At 37.2% G+C, this 21,629-nt stretch overlaps 1 protein-coding gene across 2 annotated transcripts in view; it reads right to left on the bottom strand.

Annotated features, from left to right (window-relative positions):
* The window catches only part of PLCB1 (phospholipase C beta 1), a 663,189-nt gene that overhangs the window by 500,633 nt on the left and 140,927 nt on the right, over positions 1-21,629 (bottom strand). The window lies entirely within an intron of this gene.

The following is a 21,629-nucleotide window of genomic DNA, read 5'->3' as shown; positions in this document are numbered from 1 at the left end:
TGCGGATTACTTGCAAATAATATAGATTACCTGACAGATGGTAAGTGCTATATATGCATGTACTGAATAATTCATTAAGAGCAAGTGGTCTACTTAGAAAGAATTTGGGCATGGTTTTCCTATTTCATATTTCCTATTTCATTGTTGGCAATGAAAAACTGTCCCCTTACTGAAAAGAGGTCTGTGCATAAAGCAGTAATGCGTTTTGCTTGTTCAACTCAAGTAAAAAGTTTCTGGATTAACCACTTTGATATTTAAAGTTCCCTATAATACAGACAATAAATAGCTCTACTGTATAATTTGTAGAAAAGAAATAAACCACCATGAGTCAAGTACACATGTTCTTAACTAAGCATAATTAACTATTCACAGGGCAGGGGAAATTGCTGTACAAACAAAAAAAAAAAAAAACAACACACAAAAAACAACCTTCATTAACATTAAAATAGTGTCTAATGGTTAAAGGGGAGCAGTCAAGTCTTGGGCCGACTATTCCAATGGATAATCTGTAATGATGGATTATTCAATTTTCTAACTAGCTTTACCTCTGCAGAGTCAGTCTGTAATTCATTTCAAGATGACACCAGAGAGAGAAGACTGTTTTTGCTTCATATTAATGAATCCAATTAAAGTTGACTCCAGAGATCTTTAATTGACCCCTGAGCGTGCCTCGGCCTCTAACCATGTTCACCCATACCCACCAGCACGCATGCCCACCATTAGGTCTCCAGGCATGCTGCCTTTACAATAAACACTATTTTTAGCCAGTGAAACATGGATGCTTTTGTTCATTCTATTTAGAGACCATGCAGGATGCCAGCTAAATGTCCCATTTTACATCATCCCTCACCAGACCTGACAGTTGGAAACACTTAGTTCTGCTCTGCTTCCATTGTATTTCTGAAGTCATTTGAATGATTTAAATCAGAGATAAGTATTTGCAAATGAGCTGGAGGGAAAAAAAAAACACAAAAAAACAAAACAAAATGTGTCTTAAAAGACTTGTTAAGAATGCCCTTAGTTCTAGTTTAATTCTTGGGAATTTGGTCAATGCTTTAAATTGCAGCAGCAGTTGTAACCTGATGGTAACATTTCACAGTAAAACATTTAAAGATTCTGTTTTCAAATAACGTATTTAAAAATTCCTGTAAAAATGAAAAAGAAAATTGTATAAGAGAAGAGTTCTTCATTTGCCTGTCAATAAATCCACCACTCAATGTTTAAAACAACAATAATTTTAATGGTATCAGATTTTACTGATTATCTATTATGTGTCGGCATTAGTTTCTTCACTGATAACGTGAGACATTATCACACTCAATTTCAAAAAGTGTTACTAGCCCCACTTTTAGACAAAAAACACTGACGATTGCAAGTCAATGCAATACGTAAGAGAATTTGACCAAAAAGTAACAAGTTTCTTTCTTATACTTGACTTGTGTAGAAGATTCCACAGTTTGACATGACCAGTGAACTGGAGGTGGGATTTCTGGGCCACTCCTTCTAAATGTCTCCAGGAATCCATCTGGGACCTCCCAGTCATAATGAATTCATAATTAAGATGGAGAGCAGAGTTGAAGACACCCAAGAGAAGACATGTCAGAGACATTGAGCCTTTCTTCTTTCTACCCTTATAGTTCGGCCTTTTCCAACAAATCACTTATTCCCTGCAGCCAGTCTCTGCAAACTGCAGCCCAATGAAGCAATTCATTCCACAGTGAGTGTTGTCCATCAGATTGACATCCTCTGAGAGTGCTTAAACTTCAGAAAAGGAATACATTAATCTCAACAAATCCTTAAATATCCCTTTGATGGTAGATGTAAAAGAAGAAACCTCCATTTGTGCTCCTGGAAGTCATTCCGGGTAGCATCCGGTTAGCTCCGCTTCTGTCATTAGGGCGTTAACTGCATGGACTCAGTTTACTTTAACAGTCTACAAATGAGCTTCTTGCTCTCAGACTCTGTCCTCTGCATGCAGCTCTATAAAAATCAAAGCTAACCACTAAACTGGCACATAAGTGAATGTTTCAGCACATAATTCTAACAGTTGCTAACGGCTGAATCTATACTGCAGCAGACGTGAGGTGAGCACCTCTGAATTGAGGAAGAGATAAACAGCAAAGCTTACGGGGAAACTAACATTCTGGTAACCGCCTCTAAATGCCTGAAATCAAACCATGAACCAGAACTTGTCCTACCCCTTCCCTTCTCTCATACCACTAGAGGGCTCTACTTCTAGGTAGCAGGGCTCTGCTTTGTTAGCTTTTCCTTCATTCACCATGGGTGCTTGGCCCCTACCACAAGCCTCGACTGGTAAAGGACCTTAAGGTGTGTTGGTTGAATGAAAATCCATGATTTTGACTCAGAAGTACATGGTAAAATCCTGACTCTGCTGCTTCCTGTTACCTTTAACCATTATGAACCCATTCCTTACCAAGAAAACAGGGCTAATAATGTTTACTTAATCAGGACAACACCTCTAAAGGACTAGCACACGTCCAGTACAGTAAATGTTAGAAATGTCAGTTTCCCACAGGGAATTGGAACTGGCTCCTATCTTATGGACAGGTATGATTGGAATAGACAAATAAGGAAATAAGAAGCATTAAAATGCCATGGTTAGAGTGTGAATTACGAATTCAAATCTAAGAAGGCAAGTTATTTAACCTTTCTATGCTTCTTTTTTCCTCATCTGTAAAATGGGATCATCCTAGTAACAAATTCATATAGTTGTTATGAGGATTAAATGAGCACTTAGAACATGCCCACTGGCCCACTGCAAGCGTTCTTTAAGTCCTGGCTATTTAGGATTATAATAATAATTATTAGGTTGGTGCAAAAGTAACTGCAGTATAAAACGTTAAAAATAAATATACAGATTTAATGCAATCCCCATCAAAATCCCAAAGCCATTTTTTAAAGAAATAGAACAAAAAATCATCAGATTTGTTTGGAACCACAAAAGACCCTGGTTAGCCAAAGCAATCTTAAGAAAAAAGAACAATACTGGAGGTATCACACTCCCTGACTTTAGCTTGTACTACAGGGCTACAATAATCAAAACAGCATGGTATTGGCAGAGAAACAGACACATAGACCAATGGAATAGAATTGAGAAACCAGAAATAAAACCACATAAATATGGACAGATAATTTTTGACAAAGAAGCAAAAAACACACAATGGAGGAAAGACAGCCTCTTCAATAAATGGTGCTGGGAGAATTGGATATCCACATACAAAAGAATGAAACTGGACTGCTATCTGTCACCATGTACCAAAATTAATTCAAAATGGATCAAAGACTTAAGCATAAGACCTGACACAATAAACTGCATAGAAGAAAACATAGGTACTAAACTTATGGACCTTGGGTGCAAAGAGCATTTTATGAATTTGACTCCAAAGGCAAGAGAAGTAAAAGCTAAAATAAACGAATGGGATTATATGAAACTTAAAAGCTTCTGCACAGCAAAAGAATCCATCGACAAAATAAAGAGGCAACCAACTGAATGGGAGAAGATTTTTGCAAACAGTGCCTCCGATAAGGGGCTAATATCCAAAATATACAAGAAACTCATGAAACTCAACAACAAAAAAACAAAGAACCCAATTGAAAAATAGGCAGAGGACCTGAAGAGACATTTCTCCAAAGAGGACATACAAATGGCAAATAGATATATGAAAAAATGCTCAACATCACTAATCAACAGAGAAATACAACTAAAAACCACAGTCAGAATGGCTATCATCAACAAGACAAATAGTAACAAGTGTTGGAGAGGCTGTGGAGAAAAGGAACCCTCATACACTGTTGGTGGGAATGCAGACTGGTGCAGCTGTTGTCGCAGACAGTGTGGAGGTTCCTCAAAAAATTACGAATAGAATTACCATATGACCCAGCAATCCCTCTCCTGGGTACCTACCCAAAAAATCTGAAAACATTTATACATAAAGACACATGAGCTCCAATGTTCATTGCAGCTTTGTTTACGGTGGCCAAGACATGGAAACAACCAAAATGTCCCTCGATAGATGAATGGATAAAGAAGTTGTGGTATATATACACAATGGAATACTATTCGGCGGTAAAAAAAGATGATATAGGAACATTTGTGACAACATGGATGGATCTTGAGAGTATAATGCTAAGCGAAATAAGCAGAGAACCATATGATTTCACTGATGTGTGGTATATAAACCAAAAACAATAAAAGAAGACAAACAAATGAGAAACAAAAACTCATAGACACAGACAATAGTTTAGTGGTTACCAGAGGGTAAGGGGGGAGGGGGCAGAAGATGAGGGTAAGGGGGATCAAATATATGGTGATGGAAGGAGAACTGACTCTGGGTGGTGAACACACAATGGGATTTATAGATGATGTAATACAGAATTGTCACCCGAAATCTATGTAATTTCACTAACAATTGTCACCCCAATAAATTAAAAAAAAAAAAAGGTTAAAAATAATTGCAAAAACCGCAATTACTTTTGCACCAAACTACTATTATCATTTGCACAAGACCAAGTGGACACACACACACACACACACAGAGATCATGCCTAATGAAGCATATTTGAAAGACTCAGATGTTTTGTCCATAGAAGAGGCCCACAATGGGAAGTGCGAGACCTGCCTTCCCCTTTTATTAAAGAGCTATCAGGCACAAAAAGATTTTTGATTCACCCTCGTGGATAAATCAATCTCAATGGATCACAGCCAAAGGAGATTCATTTTGGCTCAATTTTAAGAAAAAAAATGGAAACTGGCTGAGCTGCTAAGAGATGAATCAGGAGGCTCCTGGGAGATAAAGTATCTGGTCACAGAAAGAGTTCAAGCAACAGCGGGACACACCTTTGGCTGAGTGGCCCCTACAGGCATCAAGTGAGTGATGGGAACAGCTGGCCTTTACAAACCCTCCCAAGATCGAGGTTTAACGATGACAGGAGAAATAACAGGGCCAGGTAAATAAATGCCCCATAAATATTATAGCTATTAGTGTTGGGGACTCTGAAAACTGTCATTGAGTCCATCAGATTTGGTCCCCATTTCCTCACATGCCAGAACTCATTGCTTTGCACTAGCCTGTCCATCCCCTTAGAGTCAGAGAGCGGCCTGGTAGCTTACTCACCTCTCAGTCTGATCTTTCAAGAAAACAGCAAGAAATGCTGTTCATTTGAGATAAGAACCTGACCATTGGGGCACTGCTCCATTTTAATTCATGGATTATTGGCAATCACTTATCTCCTGCTGGAAATTAATTAAGGCTTGTGTTCGACTGGAGCTGGTATTTGCTTTGAATCCTGTACGCTACTGTCGAAACTTTGAAATGACGAAAACATGTCTCCAATTTGGGGCTGGATGAGGCACATTTGAAGAGCACCCTGTTGTTCTCAGCTATTCTTTTCTGAACAATGTGCTATAAATGTTCTCAGCGACAATGCACAGGGTATATTTCAGCCACCTGGAAGTTCCTGCTGATTTTGCCAGGAAAAAAAAAAGGCTACCTAGGACTGGACATAAAAAAGGCCAATATGAAGGAAAAAAATGTATTTTCACTGTTTGGTGATTTAAAAATGACCGGCTTCATGTGGTGCTTCTCTAGTCCTTTCATGAAAGAAGTAATGGACCATGTATATAAGAAGGACAGTGAAAAGTTACAGATTTATTACCCAAGAATGTCCCTCGTTTCTCTCCCAAACCCATTTTAAAATTTATATTCATCTTTGTGGCATTCTCCTAACTTCCATCTGCTCAGGAGGCTAAGTGTGGTATAGCTCTTCGGGTAGTGTCAAGAACTAGCAGTTTCCCTTGCCAGAAAGGTGAACGGGGCCCACAGACAAAACATCTGAGATAAAATCAGGACCTCTGTTCTATATAAAGAGTAATGCAACAAAGTGGGAATAGGAAACCTCCTTTCAGCCCAGATGCTCTTCTCATGCTTTCAGGAGCTGCTCATGGGAGCAGATCTTCTATCTCAGAGACACGCACAACACATTAAGATGGAGTCAAGCCTGGGTTTATAGGAAAGTCTATTCCTCACCTCTATTTCATCTCTTGAGTAGAGACCAACTCTCTTCAAATACACCAAGCTTTGTAATAGATTCCCTACCGCACAACATACCACCACAGCCAATGTAATCTGTTGCAATTCTATTTGTCTGTATACCTTTCAAATTTTATTATACCATGACCGTCTCCCACCATCTTCAATGCTCCATCCCAATATCCAGATGCTATGCTAAAGATACAATATATTTGATGAGTGAAGTTGTTCTTTGGAAAATGAAAAGGATCCTAGCTTTTTCTCAAAAAAGAACACAAATAATTTGTCTTCTGACACACGTTGCACATGGATAAAAAGGTGTGTTAAAAACTAAGTTAAAAAGTTGAAAACTGAAAGTGGCATTAGAGTATGAAACTAGCCATTTCTGTCAGCAGTAGTGATTAGAATTCTCTTTAACTGAAGGAGGAAAAAAGCTAGTTACATTCTGAAAACACAATGGGAAGACGTAATGCATTGTTATTAAACTTCTAATTGAAAGCCAAAGTTTTAAATAGCTAAAGCATAACATTGACTCCTGCTGTTAGATAAAGTATAATTAAAAGGCTAATTTTGACCCAGTTGAGCCTGTTTTAATTGGACTCATAGCCAGTTTAAATTGGCCACATATCTGGGCCATATTACCAAGTTGCCCTGGTCTTGAATAACTGTCAAGACATCTGCAGATGCTCCAATGAAAGAGGACAGCTCCTCAAATTATAGTTGGCACATGCTCCTCTAAAAGAAATTAGTTGAATTTAAGAATCATCATTATTTTTCTTGACAAGTTAACAATTGTTCATGGAACATCTCCACCTAAAGCACCAGGTGAAAGGGTGCACAGACTACAGAGAGAAGGGTCTCACTCTGCTATTGGTGGCCACTGCAGCAAGACAAAGAAGAACAATCCACAAATAATGAAAACTCATCTGAAAACAATAAATACATGTACTGAGTTCTTATTGGGCACTAGGCACTCGTTCAAAGTACATCAAGTTTACGGATGCTTTTAATCTTCCCACCAATCCTAAGAGGTCGTTGCTAATATTAACTCCATTTTATATGAGACAATTGGGGCAAAAAAGGTTAAGTGATTTGGCCAAGGTAATACAGCCAGCAAATAACTGGATTCAGGCAATTTGCTGCCAAAGCCACATTTTTGATCGCCAAATCCCCAACCCTTACAGATGACACAAGTACTGCTGATGTTTTGGAGTACTGCTATGCAACCTCAAAAAACAGTTCCAATTATTCCCTTAGAATAAATCCTTCAAAACAAATTTACGGAGTCAAAGCATATGCACATTTTAAATTTCGATAATACCTAGAGCCTAGATGTCGAGAGACTCTGGACTGGCAGGAGAGGTGGGAGAGGGTATTCCAGATGGTGGAAACAGCATGAGCAGCAGGACGATGGGGGTCAGGATCCAGCAGCAGCGGGAGCTTCACGTCTGTGTGTGGAGGATGGGACAGGATGCTTCATGGCAGGTCTGGGGAGAGCAGTGTGTGGGGGCTCTCTTACCAGTGTTCTGGCTGCCTTTTTTCTCAAAGGATTTAGATTCCTCTTGAATCCATACAATTGTACTCAATTGTACTAATGAAGCTTACATTCATTATTTGGTAGAAAAAAGGAGAATATCATGGGACTTTTCAGTGTTTCCGAGTTCTCCTGAACACCTTTTACAATGGATAGCAAATGACTTGACTATTAAATTGTGAGGTACCAAACTCAGCATTTTGAAAGGGGCCTATTTTCTTTGAACTGCAAAAAAGTTTTCCTAACAATAATGCTGCCCTTGGAATGGAAGATGATACAATCTAATGTGCCATTAGCAGGGTATACATCATCTTAGATTACATTCCTAGAAGGAGAGCAGAATTTCCAGGGAGGGAGAATAGTTTCTCCAGCTCCTTTGGTCCCTGTGATTCCAGGCAGGAGTTTAACAAGATGAAACAGGCAGGGGAAGCTCCTCTGAATGCAATGCTGTAGTGCAGATGCCTGCTTCCAACTCTGGCCCAGGGAGAAGGTACATCACGGCTACAGACTTAGGAACTAGAGCATGTCTCCAAAAGCTCAGGGATGGGCCAATTCATTGACCTGAAGTCCTTATCTCTACCTGCAGATGTAAACAGCACCCTAGCCTGGGACACCTTGAGACCTCTACTGCCGATGTTTCTGTTATACATTCCACGTTTCTCAAGCTCTTACAATGAATCAGGCATCATGCTAGACTCTGTGAATGAATAAACACCCTCCACTCTCACAGGGATGACATATTTGGGTAGCAAACAGGTATTAAAAATAGCCACTTCCAAACATATGGCTAGGAAGTAATAGGAATCATGCTGCAAGAGTATAAATCAGAGGTGAGACTCTAATTTGGGCCTCTCCGACCTCATGTGGTAGGTTGACTTAATGGCCCCAATTCATCATCCTCCCTCTCTCCATGCCACTCACCATGGAATCTGCACATCTTCACTCAGGAAGCAAAGTATTAATACTCTTCCCCTTGCTCTCAAGTTCAGAAATGTGAGTTGCTTCAGCCAATAGCATGTTCTGAGATGTGACACACCAGAGCATTGAAAAAAAAAAAATACTTGGTGTCTCTACTTGTGTTATTGCATCTCTGCCAACCACCATAAGAATGTTCTCCAGCCAGCCCACTGGAGGAGGAGATGCAGAGCAGAACTGAGTCATCCCAGTTTTCCTAGCTGAAGCTATCCTAGATCAGCCAACAGATTGCTGAGCACCAGACAGGTGAGAGAGCTCAGCCAAGACCGCAGAGTTGTCAAGGTGAACCCCACACCTTAAGTTTGTGAACAGCAAATGTCTACTGTTGTATTGTATGCCAGTGAAGTTCTGTGTGTTGTATAGCATTACTGTAGCAAGAGACAACAGATACATAAGATGACATTAAAGCCGAATCCCGAGGAAAAATAATCCAAGTAAAGCCAGGAAAACCCTTGAGCCTTTAAGAGGAAGGGAAATTAGAGAAAAGTGAGTGAATTCCAGCTGTATATTGGGCATAAAGTCAATAGGACATCAGGGAGAGAAGAGGGTCTAAGAGGAATCCAAGGATGACCCCTAGGTATCCAGTTTGGGCAACTAAGTAGATACCGTGTTTCCCCAAAAATAAGATCTAGCCGGACAATCAGCTCTAATGCATCGTTTGGAGCAAAAATTACTATAAGACCCGGGCTTATGTTAAATAAGACCGGGTCTTATACTAAAATAAGACTGGGTCTTATAGTAATTTTGCTCCAAAAGACGTATTAGAGCTGATGGTCTGGCTAGGTCTTATTTTCAGGGAAACACGCCAGCTCTAGAATTTACTTCAAAGGAAGGCTGCAAGGGGAACAGTTTGGGACTGCACGAAACAGACGGTTCAGTTGCAGATGACGGAGAAGGATGCACGAGGGCCATGTAAGTCGCAATGTGGGACAGAAAGCCTCGAAATAAGGGGTCATATGGAGGAACGGGGATGTGAATTTGGAAGTGGACAATAGATACATTTCCACCCATGAAACTGAATGACATGAACCTTAGCAAGAAGGTTGACTGAGAATGTAAGAGAGGCTGAGCCTGAAAGGAGTGTGTGTGTGTGTGTGTGTGTGTGTGTGTGTGTGTGTGTGTGATGTTTGTTTGTATGCTGACTTACATGATAAAATGAGGTTTTATTGTGACTTCATCAGAAACAAAAATAAACAAACAACTCAAAACACTATTCTAAGGCACAGTTATTTGGTTGTTTGGGACCTAAGCTTTAGATGTTGGTCAGAGTACTGGGTAGAAGAGTCTAAGAAAAGGAGAATAGTTTAAAAAAAGAAAGTCAAAATTGATTTCCATCAGAAGAGACATGGACACCCTTTTGAAAGAAGAGAGATCTAGGAAGCAGTAGTGGTGGGATGAAGCATGGTATAACGGCTACTGCAATGAGTGGGACTTTGCCTGAAGAGGAGTTTAAGAGATTTTACAGTCTTATTTTGTTACTTCTTCAGTAAAAAATAAATGAATAAATATTCTCAATCTCTCTCTCTCTCTCTCTCTCTCTCTCTCTCTCTCTCTCTCTCTCTCTCTCTCTCTCTTCCTCTCTCTCTAATGAAGCTTGTTTATAGTTAGAGTGGTACTCTAGATATCTTTTTCTATTAGCATAACACATGCCCCAGTCATCTGTTTGGTTGTTTTCAGTGCTCCACTGCATTTAAATTCCCATGTGCCATGTAATAACCTCAAAGCTTAGTATACAAAAAGTGATAAATAAATACTTCTGAAGTTAAAAAATAGGTGGTTTTTACATGCAATTATTTATTTTTCTAAGCAAAAAAACCCCACACAGACAAACAAAAAACAAAAGCAAAATAAGACTCAAATATACAAATCACAAATGAGTAAAGAATCCGTACTTCACACACTGGCTCATCGCATGTGAGAGAAAAAAAAAAGCTCAGATTCCACACTTCTAAACAGAACTCTCTGTTCAGTCAGTAAATAAAACCTTTCTCAGTGCATTTACTTTACAGTATATTAGTTTAAAAATAAATATTAGAAAAATGGCCTAGGTAATATTTCTTACAATAATGAATAGTTTGAGGAACAGAAATACAAAATCTGTTGGTTTTTCCCTCAGCAGCTGTGAGTCCAAGGGCTCTGGAAAGAAGAATGTAAACTTTATCAAGGACTCTTCAGGGTTTTGAGCTTTATGATCTTGATTCAAATTCTCACTTCATCTTGTTTGAGAGAACAGGCATTTGGTGGGACCGTGATTTAAAATAGGAAATAAATGAGAAGCATGTGAGCCTGCAAAACCATGCAGGAAAGCTTGTGGTAACAAAACTGGAGAGCAAGCCATTAAGTTGTTAAGACAGCAAATGAGCAATGAGGTTTAGGACTGAAGGTGGCCCCTCTGGGGTGCTGCTGATATAATGCAGGCAGAATGCACTGAAATTAATAAGTCTTGACAAAATAGGCTGCCACAGACCTTCCTGAAAAATGTCTTGCTTTTATTTCTAACAGTGGTGTCTATACCTCACCATTTAAAATCCTTCACAATGGTTGTGAATTAATGATACCGACGTCCTCAGAATCCCCAGAAGCTTTTTCTTTCTTTCTTTTTTTTTTTTGCCAATCGATAGCATTCTCTCCCAGCCATTCCTCAGGGGTTATAATTATTATCGCTTGGCGTTAAATTGCCCTTTCCCGTTTTCTCCCCTATCTCTTTGGAATTTTCATCAATAAACAATTACAGGGAACATATTATTTAGTGTTTATTTTTCTTATGCTACTTTGGTGTTGATCATTTCAGACATCGATGTACTCAGCTAATCGCTAGATATTAAACATTATTTCTCCAAACTCACCTGTTCTGAGTTTAAATTTAGCTTTCCTGCAGAGAAGGGGAAAGGCTGATAGTTTTCAATATAGGGGGAAAAAAATTTCAAGTGATAATGTAGTTCCACACCAAGGCCATCTAATTCTTTATTTAAAAATGTATCTATAGATATAGATATAGGTAGATAGATATAGATATATTGATATATACACACACATAATATATATTTACATATATATGTATATATATACACACACACATATATATATATACATATATATACATATATATATATTAGGTTGGTGCAAAAATAATAGCGGTTTTTGCAATAATTTTTAACCTTTTAAACCACAATTACTTTTGGACCAATCTAGTATATATAATGTGTGTGTGTTGTGTGTGTGTATAAACTCACATTACTCAAGTTTTTTTCAAAACAAGGCAAAACCTTATACACTATACACTAATATATGTCAGGCTGCATATGAGAGAGGTTATTTTATGTCAAAAGATGAACTTTCCACTCTCTCATCTTCCATATAAATGGTTGTACTCATACACATAATCGCTTCATCAGATATAAATAATGTCTGCATGAAGCTACAACATGTGCAAAGCTACACTATAGTACCTTTGTATAACCTTTCTCTGTCCCTGCCTCATGCTTTATGGAGAATCCCTAATTACTCCAGAAATCTTCCAGTTAGGCCATGATGGGCTGATGGGAGAATAAATCAGTAAAGGCTGAGCCCACCTTGGCTGACCTAACAAAACACCACAGGAAGGAACACAACACAAGGAGACATAATTTAGAAGAAAATGACTATGGACATGTTCCCTCCCTTTCCTCCTTTTTTTTTCTGATGCCATCTTTCCTCCTAACCTCAAGACAATAGTTTACAACCACAAAGTTAATGGGAAAAGGGACCCAAAGGAAGTTTTCTAGGCCTATACACTTGCGTTATTACTTCGGCTGGACAAGATGTAGAGAATTCCCAGTTCTTGGTGAGCACACACTTGTTCCTATTCTCCATTGTCATGACTACATGCAGGTTTAAGTGGGGCAGGACACAGATGGAAATGAGGACAATGATAACCCGTATGGTGCCCTAAACAACACCGACGGGCTATGGGAAAAGACTCCAGATAATTTTGTAGGAATAGATACACACACACACACACACACACACACAATTTAAGACACAACATTGCACTAAATAAACTTGTAAATTTCTCCTGTCAAACTATAGCAAGGCGTAACTGATGCAATTAGATTGACATTATCCAATGGCGAGTTACTGACAGACCACCACCTATTTGTTTCTAAGACATAGTATTGTTCTAACAGCTGGCCCTAACATGAAAATAACTGTAGTAATTATCTTAGCGTAGATGTCAATTCCCTGTATTACTTGGTTGACGCAAACTCACTCAATAAACTTACTCAAAATGGCTCACTAATCTTTTCCCTATTAAAGTTTATTCACTGTCTTATTAATTTGAACACCGTATTAATCCAAATATAAAAAGAGATTCTTGTTTTGTGTCTATGTGAGTAAAATAAAATCCACAGAATATATACCTAAAAGCCAATATATAAAAGATAATTGAGAATTTTATTTATTTTTTGACTAATAGCCACATGATATTAGTCCTTAGTTCAAAAACATAATTGAAAAGTCAGTGGAATCAATAGATTTATTTATTTACTTTTGGTCAGCAAACATATTTGGTGCATAATATAACCCAAAAATTCTTTCCTTTTTTTAAAGGTGGATATAAAAGTGACTAAAATAAGGTCTTTTCACTGGGTCTCATAACTGTCAGGAAGCATGCAGATAAACTCACATTTGCAATACGATGTGAAAAATACAAAAATGACTGAATATTGAGGTGAAGCCTTAACAGGAAAATTTTTCGTCTATTATATTTTAATGCTACTTTTATTACAAATATAATAGTACACTCTATTATACATTTGTGTATTTTATAAATCACTACAATAAAATAAACGCACATTTACACACCTCTCCAATTTAAAACATAAAAGTTTACCAATATCATCGCATTGACTTACACTGCAGTGTAGGAATCATATTTATCACTTATTCTCCAATTAATGGTCATTTACATTTTTCCCTCCCACATTTTTGTGTCCCATATGAACATACACTACTATCCATTTTCTTGTAGAATTATTTTGGTGCACCAGTGCTAAAGTTTTGCTAGGGTATATTCCTAAAAGTAGATTTTTGTGAATTGCAGGGAATGTGATGTTCAATTACACTAAATAGTGTGAAACTGTTTCCAAATGGAAGCACCAATTTACTCTCTTTATTAACAGACTACGAGCGCTTTTGATCATGCATACTATCCTCAACCCTTGGTATAGTCTGACTTTTTAATTTTCACCCATCTATTGAGTACACAACATTTCGCTGTAATGTTTGCATTTTCCTGATTAACGATGAAGGTTAGAGTGTGTGTGGATATTAGTTGGCCCAGGGATAAAGGATGGAAGGAAAATTGTATTTCATTGTGAGGAGGTGGGAAGGAGACATCATCTTTGGTAAACTGGCATACCTTGTCATTTCCCTGTACTGTGAGAGGTTCATAAAAAATTTTTTCTAAATATATAATTTAGGTCACCCTTTAAGGAAGCTTACAATTTCACAAAGAAAATGACTTCTGCATGAAAAACATCTGGAAATGACACACATTCTTATTGTGCCTGGCACACAGTGGGTGCTCTCTAAGTCTTTCCTGAATGAACAATTGCACAAGATATCCTAAGGTGAGCAACTTAAATAGGATATATTCTAGTCACCTCATGCCCCAAAATGCACATAATCTTTTCTACCCCAAACCGCCTCCTCCTCTAGTCTCCCCATACTCTGCAGTGGCATCTGTGCCCACCCACATTCTCAGAATGGAAAACTAAGTCACACTTTACTCTGCTATACCTTTCGCGCCTTCATTCATTAACAACAGAGTCCTGCCGATTTTACTTATTGGAATGTTTCTACAGCTCGACGATTCTCAAAGTGTAGTCCACAGATCACTGGGGTTTCTCTAAGACCCTTTCAGAGTTTCCCCGAGGTCAAAGTGATTTTATAAGAGGTTAATCCTTTTTTCACTATGTTGCCATTTACACTTTATACAAAAGCAGTGGTGGATAGAACTGCTGGTACCTTCACACAAATCAAGAAGATGGCACCAAACTTCTAGTATAACAGAAGGCATTGCATTTTCTCAGACACTCACCATTGAAGGGAAAAAAAAAAAAAAAAATATATATATATATATACATATATATATACATATATATATACATATATATACATATATATGTATATATATATATGTATGTATATATATATGTGTGTGTGTGTGTGTGTGTGTGTGTGTATGTATATATATATCGTGTGTTTCCCCAAAAATAAAAAATAAAACCTAGCCAGGCAATCAGCTCTAATGCATCTTTTGGAGCAAAAATTAATATAACATCCGGTATTATATTATATTATATTATATTATATTATATTATATTATATTATATTACATCACATCACATTACATTATATAAGACCCGGTCTTATAATAAAATAAGACCGGGTCTTATATTAATTTTTGCTCCAAAAGACGCATTAGAGCTGATTGTCCTCCTAGGTCTTGTTTTCGGGGAAACACGGTATACACTTAAAAATGTCCTTTTTGAAGCAGTAAACGATATTAATTTTATTAAACCTTGACCCTTAACAGCATTTTTTTATTATTCTGTGTGGCAAAATAGGAAGCATGCAAGAGTATTACTTCTGCAGTGTACTGAAGCACTTACGGGATTATTTGAATTTTGAAGTAATAGTTCTTTTCATGTAATATCATTATTCCTGAAAGAATGACTGACAGGTAAACTAGGGTTATTCAGAGTTGGGTACGTGGTAGACATCATGTCAAAAATGAATGAAGTAAGTCTGTCACTTAAAGGTACATAAATGACAGTACTTGCTGCCAACGATTAAATTTAGGGTTCCAAGTAAAAATTAGAATTTTGGAAAACTTGTATCCACCATCGTGAGCTTGACAGCTTCTCAGTACTTACAGAATTTGCTGATGAAATCATTGGGAACATTAATGAATGTGACCACATATGACATCGGTTCATGCTAAGACTAAATAATAGCTCTTTGGAACTAGATTATCAACCAAAAGATGACACTTCAATTTGAAAAGTTCTTCCCCACTGTGGGTACTGATAGTCCTTTTGTGGGTACTGATAGTCCTTTCACCATCAAATATTTATTGAGCACTTACTCTTGTTAGGTTCAGGGATAGAGTAGTGATAGCACATAGACAAAATCCCAGACACTGTCTTAAGAGTTTTGCATATATTAATTAATTTAATGTTCACAATAATGTTATGAGAAAAAACAGTATTCATAACCTCATTTTGCAGTTGAGGAAATTGAGCCATAGGGAGGCCGAGTAACTTGATTCGGTCACAAGCTTGTAAGTAATGGAACCAAGCCCTTATTAAGCCTATTCATCATGGTTGCATAGTGCAGGACAATATGACACAGTTGAGTCTCATCACGTGTGCTTTAAATTACCCTCTGACTGTAGAACAATAAGAATATCTGACATTCAGAGCCTCCTACTCAGTGCTAGCAACCCTTCGAAGAGCAACACGGGAATGGAAGCTCAAACTGATATTATAAGGTAGGTATAGATTACGTGTTCTTTTCACAGATGAGGAAACTGATGTTCAAATACTTTATGTAATTTGTCAGTGTCAGACATCTAAGAAGAGTCTGGGAGTCAAACTCAGGCCTTCTGCTGCTGGAGATCCTTCTCTCTCTCTCTCTCTCTCTCTCTCTCTCTCTCTCTCTCTCTCTCTCTCTCTCTCTCCTTCCTTCTCTTTCTTTCAATTAGTTTCAGGTGCACAAAACAATGTAAGAGTTAGATATTTACACCCCTCACAAAGTGATAACCTCCCAATCTACTACCTCTCAGACATTGTATATAGCTGTTACTATTCCATTCACTATATTCCCTATGCTGCACTTCACATCCTGTGAATGAAGATATATATATATATATATATACACATACATATATATATGTATATATTATATATGTATGTATATATGTATATATTTAATTACAGTTGACATTCAATATTATCCAATTTCAGCTTCAGGTGTACAGCGTAGTGGTCAGGCATCTGCATAGTCCATGATAGATCTCCCTAATAAGTCCAGTGCCCATCTGGCACCCTACATAATCTTTACAATATCATTGATTATATTCCCCAAACTGTATCCTTTTCCTAACCATTAGGCTATACTTCTTCGCAAAACTCAACTGTGCTTGACTTCACTTTCTCAAGGTAACAAAAAAAACACACAATTATCAGGCATCAAGATTAGAGAAGCCTGATGTGAAAATAGAAAGGAACCAACTTTGCAGGCAAGCAAAAAGTTTCTAATGTGTTCACCCAACACCAACACTAATCCCAAGGAATTTGATGGATATCTGAAAGGCTGCTGATCTGAAAGCCAAACATCTGGCTAGACTTTCTCTTTGTTCCTTTGTTCAGTCAAGCTCTATTGTTCTAGAACTTCAGCATCTTTAGAATTACCATAGAGAGTTATATACATAGAAGTACTTTGAAGTGTTTGAAAGCATTTTCAAGGATAAGTTTGACTCTGTGGGATTTTTTTCCCTTTTGTGCTGAATGTACAACCTATCCTTCACTGCAACAAAACCAGGGCAACATTTTTCTTTTAATAATCCAGAGAGAACACAGATAAACCCTCTAATGTGTATAGAAAAACATTCACATATCAATAATCACCCAGAATGTAAATGGACTGAACTCACCAATAAAAAGGCAAAGAGTAGCAGATTGGATCCAAAAAATTAAACCCAACCATATGTTGTCTCCAGGAGAAACATCTCAGCTACAAGGACAAGCATAAACTCAAAGTGAAAGGGTGGAAATTGACACTCCAAGCAAATGGTATCCAGAGAAAATCAGGTATATCCATACTGATATCAGATGAAACAGACTTCAGGGTGAAAAAGGCAACAAGAGACAAAGATGGACATTTCAAAATGGTAAAGGGTACTATACAACAAGAAGACATAACAGTCATCAATATTTATGCTCCCAATCAGGGAGCACCGAAATATACCAAGCAACTACTAACGGGAGAAATTGACCTAAATACAATTATACTAGGGGACTTAATTACATCATTGACAGCTATGGACAGATCATCAAAACAGAAAATAAATAAAGAAATATCAGCCCTAAACGACACATTAGATGCAATGGACATAACTGACATGTATAGAGCACTTCATCCTAAAACATCAGACTATACATTTTTTTCTAGTGTACCTGGAACATTCTCAAGGATAGACCATATATTGGGAAATAAAATTAGCCTCAGCAAATTTAAGAAGATTGAAATCATACCAAGCATATTCTCTTATCACAAGGCTTTGAAATTGGATATCAACTGCAAAAAGAAAGCAGGAAAAAACACAAATACATGGAGGTTAAACAACATACTTTTAAAGAACGACTGGGTTAAAGAAGAAATTAGAGGAGAGATCAAAAGATACATAGAAACAAATGACAATGAAAATACATCCTACCAAAATTTTTGAGATGCAGCGAAAGCAGTTTTAAGAGGGAAATTTATATCATTACAGGCATATCTCAAGAAACAAGAAAAATCCCAAATAAATAAGCTCATGTTACACCTTCAAGAAACAGAAAAAGAAGAACAAATGAAACCCAAGGTCAGCAGAAGAAAGGAAATAATAAAAATCAGAGCAGAACTAAATGAAATAGAGAACAAAAAGACAATAGAAAAAATTAATGTGACTGGTAAGAGCTGGTTCTTTGAAAAGATTAACAAAATTGATAAGACCTTGGCTAGACTCACTAAGATAAAAAGAGAGAAGACACTAATTAACAAAATCAGAAATGAAAAAGGGGATGTTATCACGGACACCACAGAAATACGAAGGATCATCCAAGAATACTATGAAGGACTATATGCCACCAAATTCAATAACCTAGAAAAAATGGACAAGTTCTTAGAAACATATAGCCTTCCTAGGCCGAACCATGAAGAACTGGAAAATCTAAACAGACCGATCACCAGTAACGAAATTGAATCAGTCATCCAAAACCTTCCCAAAAGCAAAAGTCCGGGACCAGATGGCTTCACTAGTGAATTCTACCAAACCTTCAAAGAGGATCTAATACCAATCCTGCTCAAACTCTTCCAAAAAATTGAAGAAGAGACAGCACTTCCTAACTCATTTTATGAGGCCAACATTACCCTGATACCAAAACCTGGTGAGGACAACACAAAAAAGAAAACTACAGACCAATATCTCTGATGAATACAGATGCAAAAATCCTAAACAAAATTCTAGCAAATTGAACACAACAATGCATTAAAAAGATTATTCATCACGACCAAGTGGGGTTCATCCCCGGAGCACAAGGATGGTTCAACATTTGCAAATCCATCAGTGTGATACATCACATAAACAAAATAAAGGACAAAAATCATATGATTATACCAATTGATGCAGAAAAAGCATTTGACAAGATACAACATCCATTTATGATTAAAACACTTAATAAAATAGGTATAGAAGGAAAATACCTTAACATAATAAAGGCCATATATGAGAAATCCTCAGCTAATCTCATAATTAATGGTGAATGACTGAAGCCCTTTGCTCTACGTTCAGGAACATGACAGGGCTGTCCCCTCTCACCTCTGCTTTTCAACGTAGTGTTGGAAGTCCTTGCCAGAGCAATCAGGCAAGGGAAAGAAATAAAAGGCATCCAAATTGGGAATGAAGAAGTTAAATTGTCACTCTTTGCAGATGACATGATGCTATATATAGAAAACCCTAAAGACTCCACCAAAAAGCTATTAGAAATAATCAACGAATACAGTAAAGTTGCTGGCTACAAAATCAACGTACAAAAGTCCATTGCATTCCTATACACTAACTATGAAATCTCAGAAAAAGAAATACAAAAAACAATTCCTTTTGCAATTGCAGCAAAAAGAATAAAACACCTAGGAATAAACTTAACCAAAGATGTGAAAGAGATATATGCTGAAAACTGTAAGACATTTTTAAAAGAAATTGAAGAAGGCACAAAGAAATGGAAAGACATTCCGTGCTCATGGATTGGAAGAATCAACATAGTTAAAATGGCCATATTACCAAAAGCAATATACAGATTTAATGCAGTCCCCATCAAAATCCCAATGACATTTTTTAAAGAAATAGAACAAAAAAATCATCAGATTTGTTTGGAACCACAAAAGACCCCGATTAGCCAAAGCAATCTTAAGAAAAAAGAACAATACTGGAGATATCAAACTCCCTGACTTTAGCTTGTACTACAGGGCTACAATAATCAAAACAGCATGGTATTGGCAGAGAAACAGACACATAGACCAATGGAATAGAATTAAAAACCCAGAAATAAAACCACATAAATATGGACAGATAATTTTTGACAAAGAAGCAAAAAACATACAATGGAGAAAAGAAAGCCTCTTCAATAAATGGTGCTGAGAGAATTGGATATCCACGTACAACAGAATGAAACTGGACTGCTATCTGTCACCATGTACCAAAATTAATTCAAAATGTATCAAAGACTTAAGCATAAGACCTGAAACGTTAAACTGCATAGAAGAAAACATAGGTACTAAACTTATGGACCTTGGGTTCAAAGAGCATTTTATGAATTTGACTCCAAAGACAAGAGAAGTAAAAGCTAAAATAAACGAATGGGACTATATGAAACTTAAAAGCTTCTGCACAGCAAAAGAAACCATCGACAAAATAAAGAGGCAACCAACTGAATGGGAGAAGATTTTTGCAAACAGTGCCTCTGATAAGGGGCTAATATCCAAAATGTACAAGGAACTCATGAAGCTCAACAACAAAAAAACAAAGAACCCAATTGAAAAATGAGCAGGCGACCTGAAGAGACATTTCTCCAAAGAGGACATACAAATGGAAAATACACATATGAAAAAATGCTCAACATCACTAATCATCAGAGAAATGCAAATAAAAACCACAATGAGATATCACCTCACCCCAGTCAGAATGGCTATCATCAACAAGTGTTGATAGTAACAAGTGTTGGAGAGGCTGTGGAGAAAAAGGAACCCTTATACACTGTTGGTGGGAATGCAGACTGGTGCAGCCTTCATGGAAGGCAGTGTGGAGGTTCCTCAAAAAATTACGAATAGAATTACCATATGACCCAGCAATCCCTCTCCTGGGTATCTACCCAAAAAATCTGAAAACATTTATACATAAAGACACATGTGCTCCAATGTTCATTGCAGCTTTGTTTACGGTGGCCAAGACATGGAAACAACCAAAATGTCCTTCGATAGATGAATGGATAAAGAAGTTGTGGTATATATACAAAGTGGAATACTATTCGGCGGTAAGAAAAGATGATATAGGAACATTTGTGACAACATGGATGGATCTTGAGAGTATAATGCTAAGGGAAATAAGTCAGACAGAAAAAGCAGAGAACCATATGATTTCACTGGTATGTGGTATATAAACCAAAAACAACAAAAGAACAAGACAAACAAATGTGAAACAAAAACTCATAGACACAGACAATAGTTTACTGGTTACCAGAGGGTAAAGGGTGTGGGGGGGAGGGAGATGAGGGTAAGGGGGATCAAATATATGGTGATGGAAGGAGAACTGACTCTGGGTGGTGAACACACAATGGGATTTATAGATGATGTAATACAGAATTGTACACCTGAAATCTATGTAATTTTACTAACAATTGTCATCCCAATTAAAAAAAAAAAAGAAAACATTCATAACGCCATCTAGGGTGGGAGCACGGAGGGGAAGAAGGATTAACCTAGGAGTCAAAATTAATTAATATATACATTTCATCAATCTTAATATTTTTATGAGAATATCACCATGGTAACTTCTCAGTGCTTCAATTGCCACATCTGTAAAATGGGGATAAAACAGTACCTACCTCATGGCAAAGTTATGAAGACTAAATGAGAGTAATTTGCCAAGCATTTAAGATATTGTCTGGCATATGATAAACACTATGGTTTTTAATTAACATAAAATGAAAATGTGTCATTGAGTTACATAACGAAGCACACAAACATAGATGTATATTTCCAAATAT

The sequence above is a fragment of the Rhinolophus ferrumequinum genome, chromosome 23 (genome assembly GCF_004115265.2).
Source record: "Rhinolophus ferrumequinum isolate MPI-CBG mRhiFer1 chromosome 23, mRhiFer1_v1.p, whole genome shotgun sequence".
NCBI classification, from domain to species: Eukaryota; Metazoa; Chordata; class Mammalia; order Chiroptera; family Rhinolophidae; genus Rhinolophus; species Rhinolophus ferrumequinum.
This window is presented reverse-complemented; position numbering and strand designations above follow the sequence as displayed.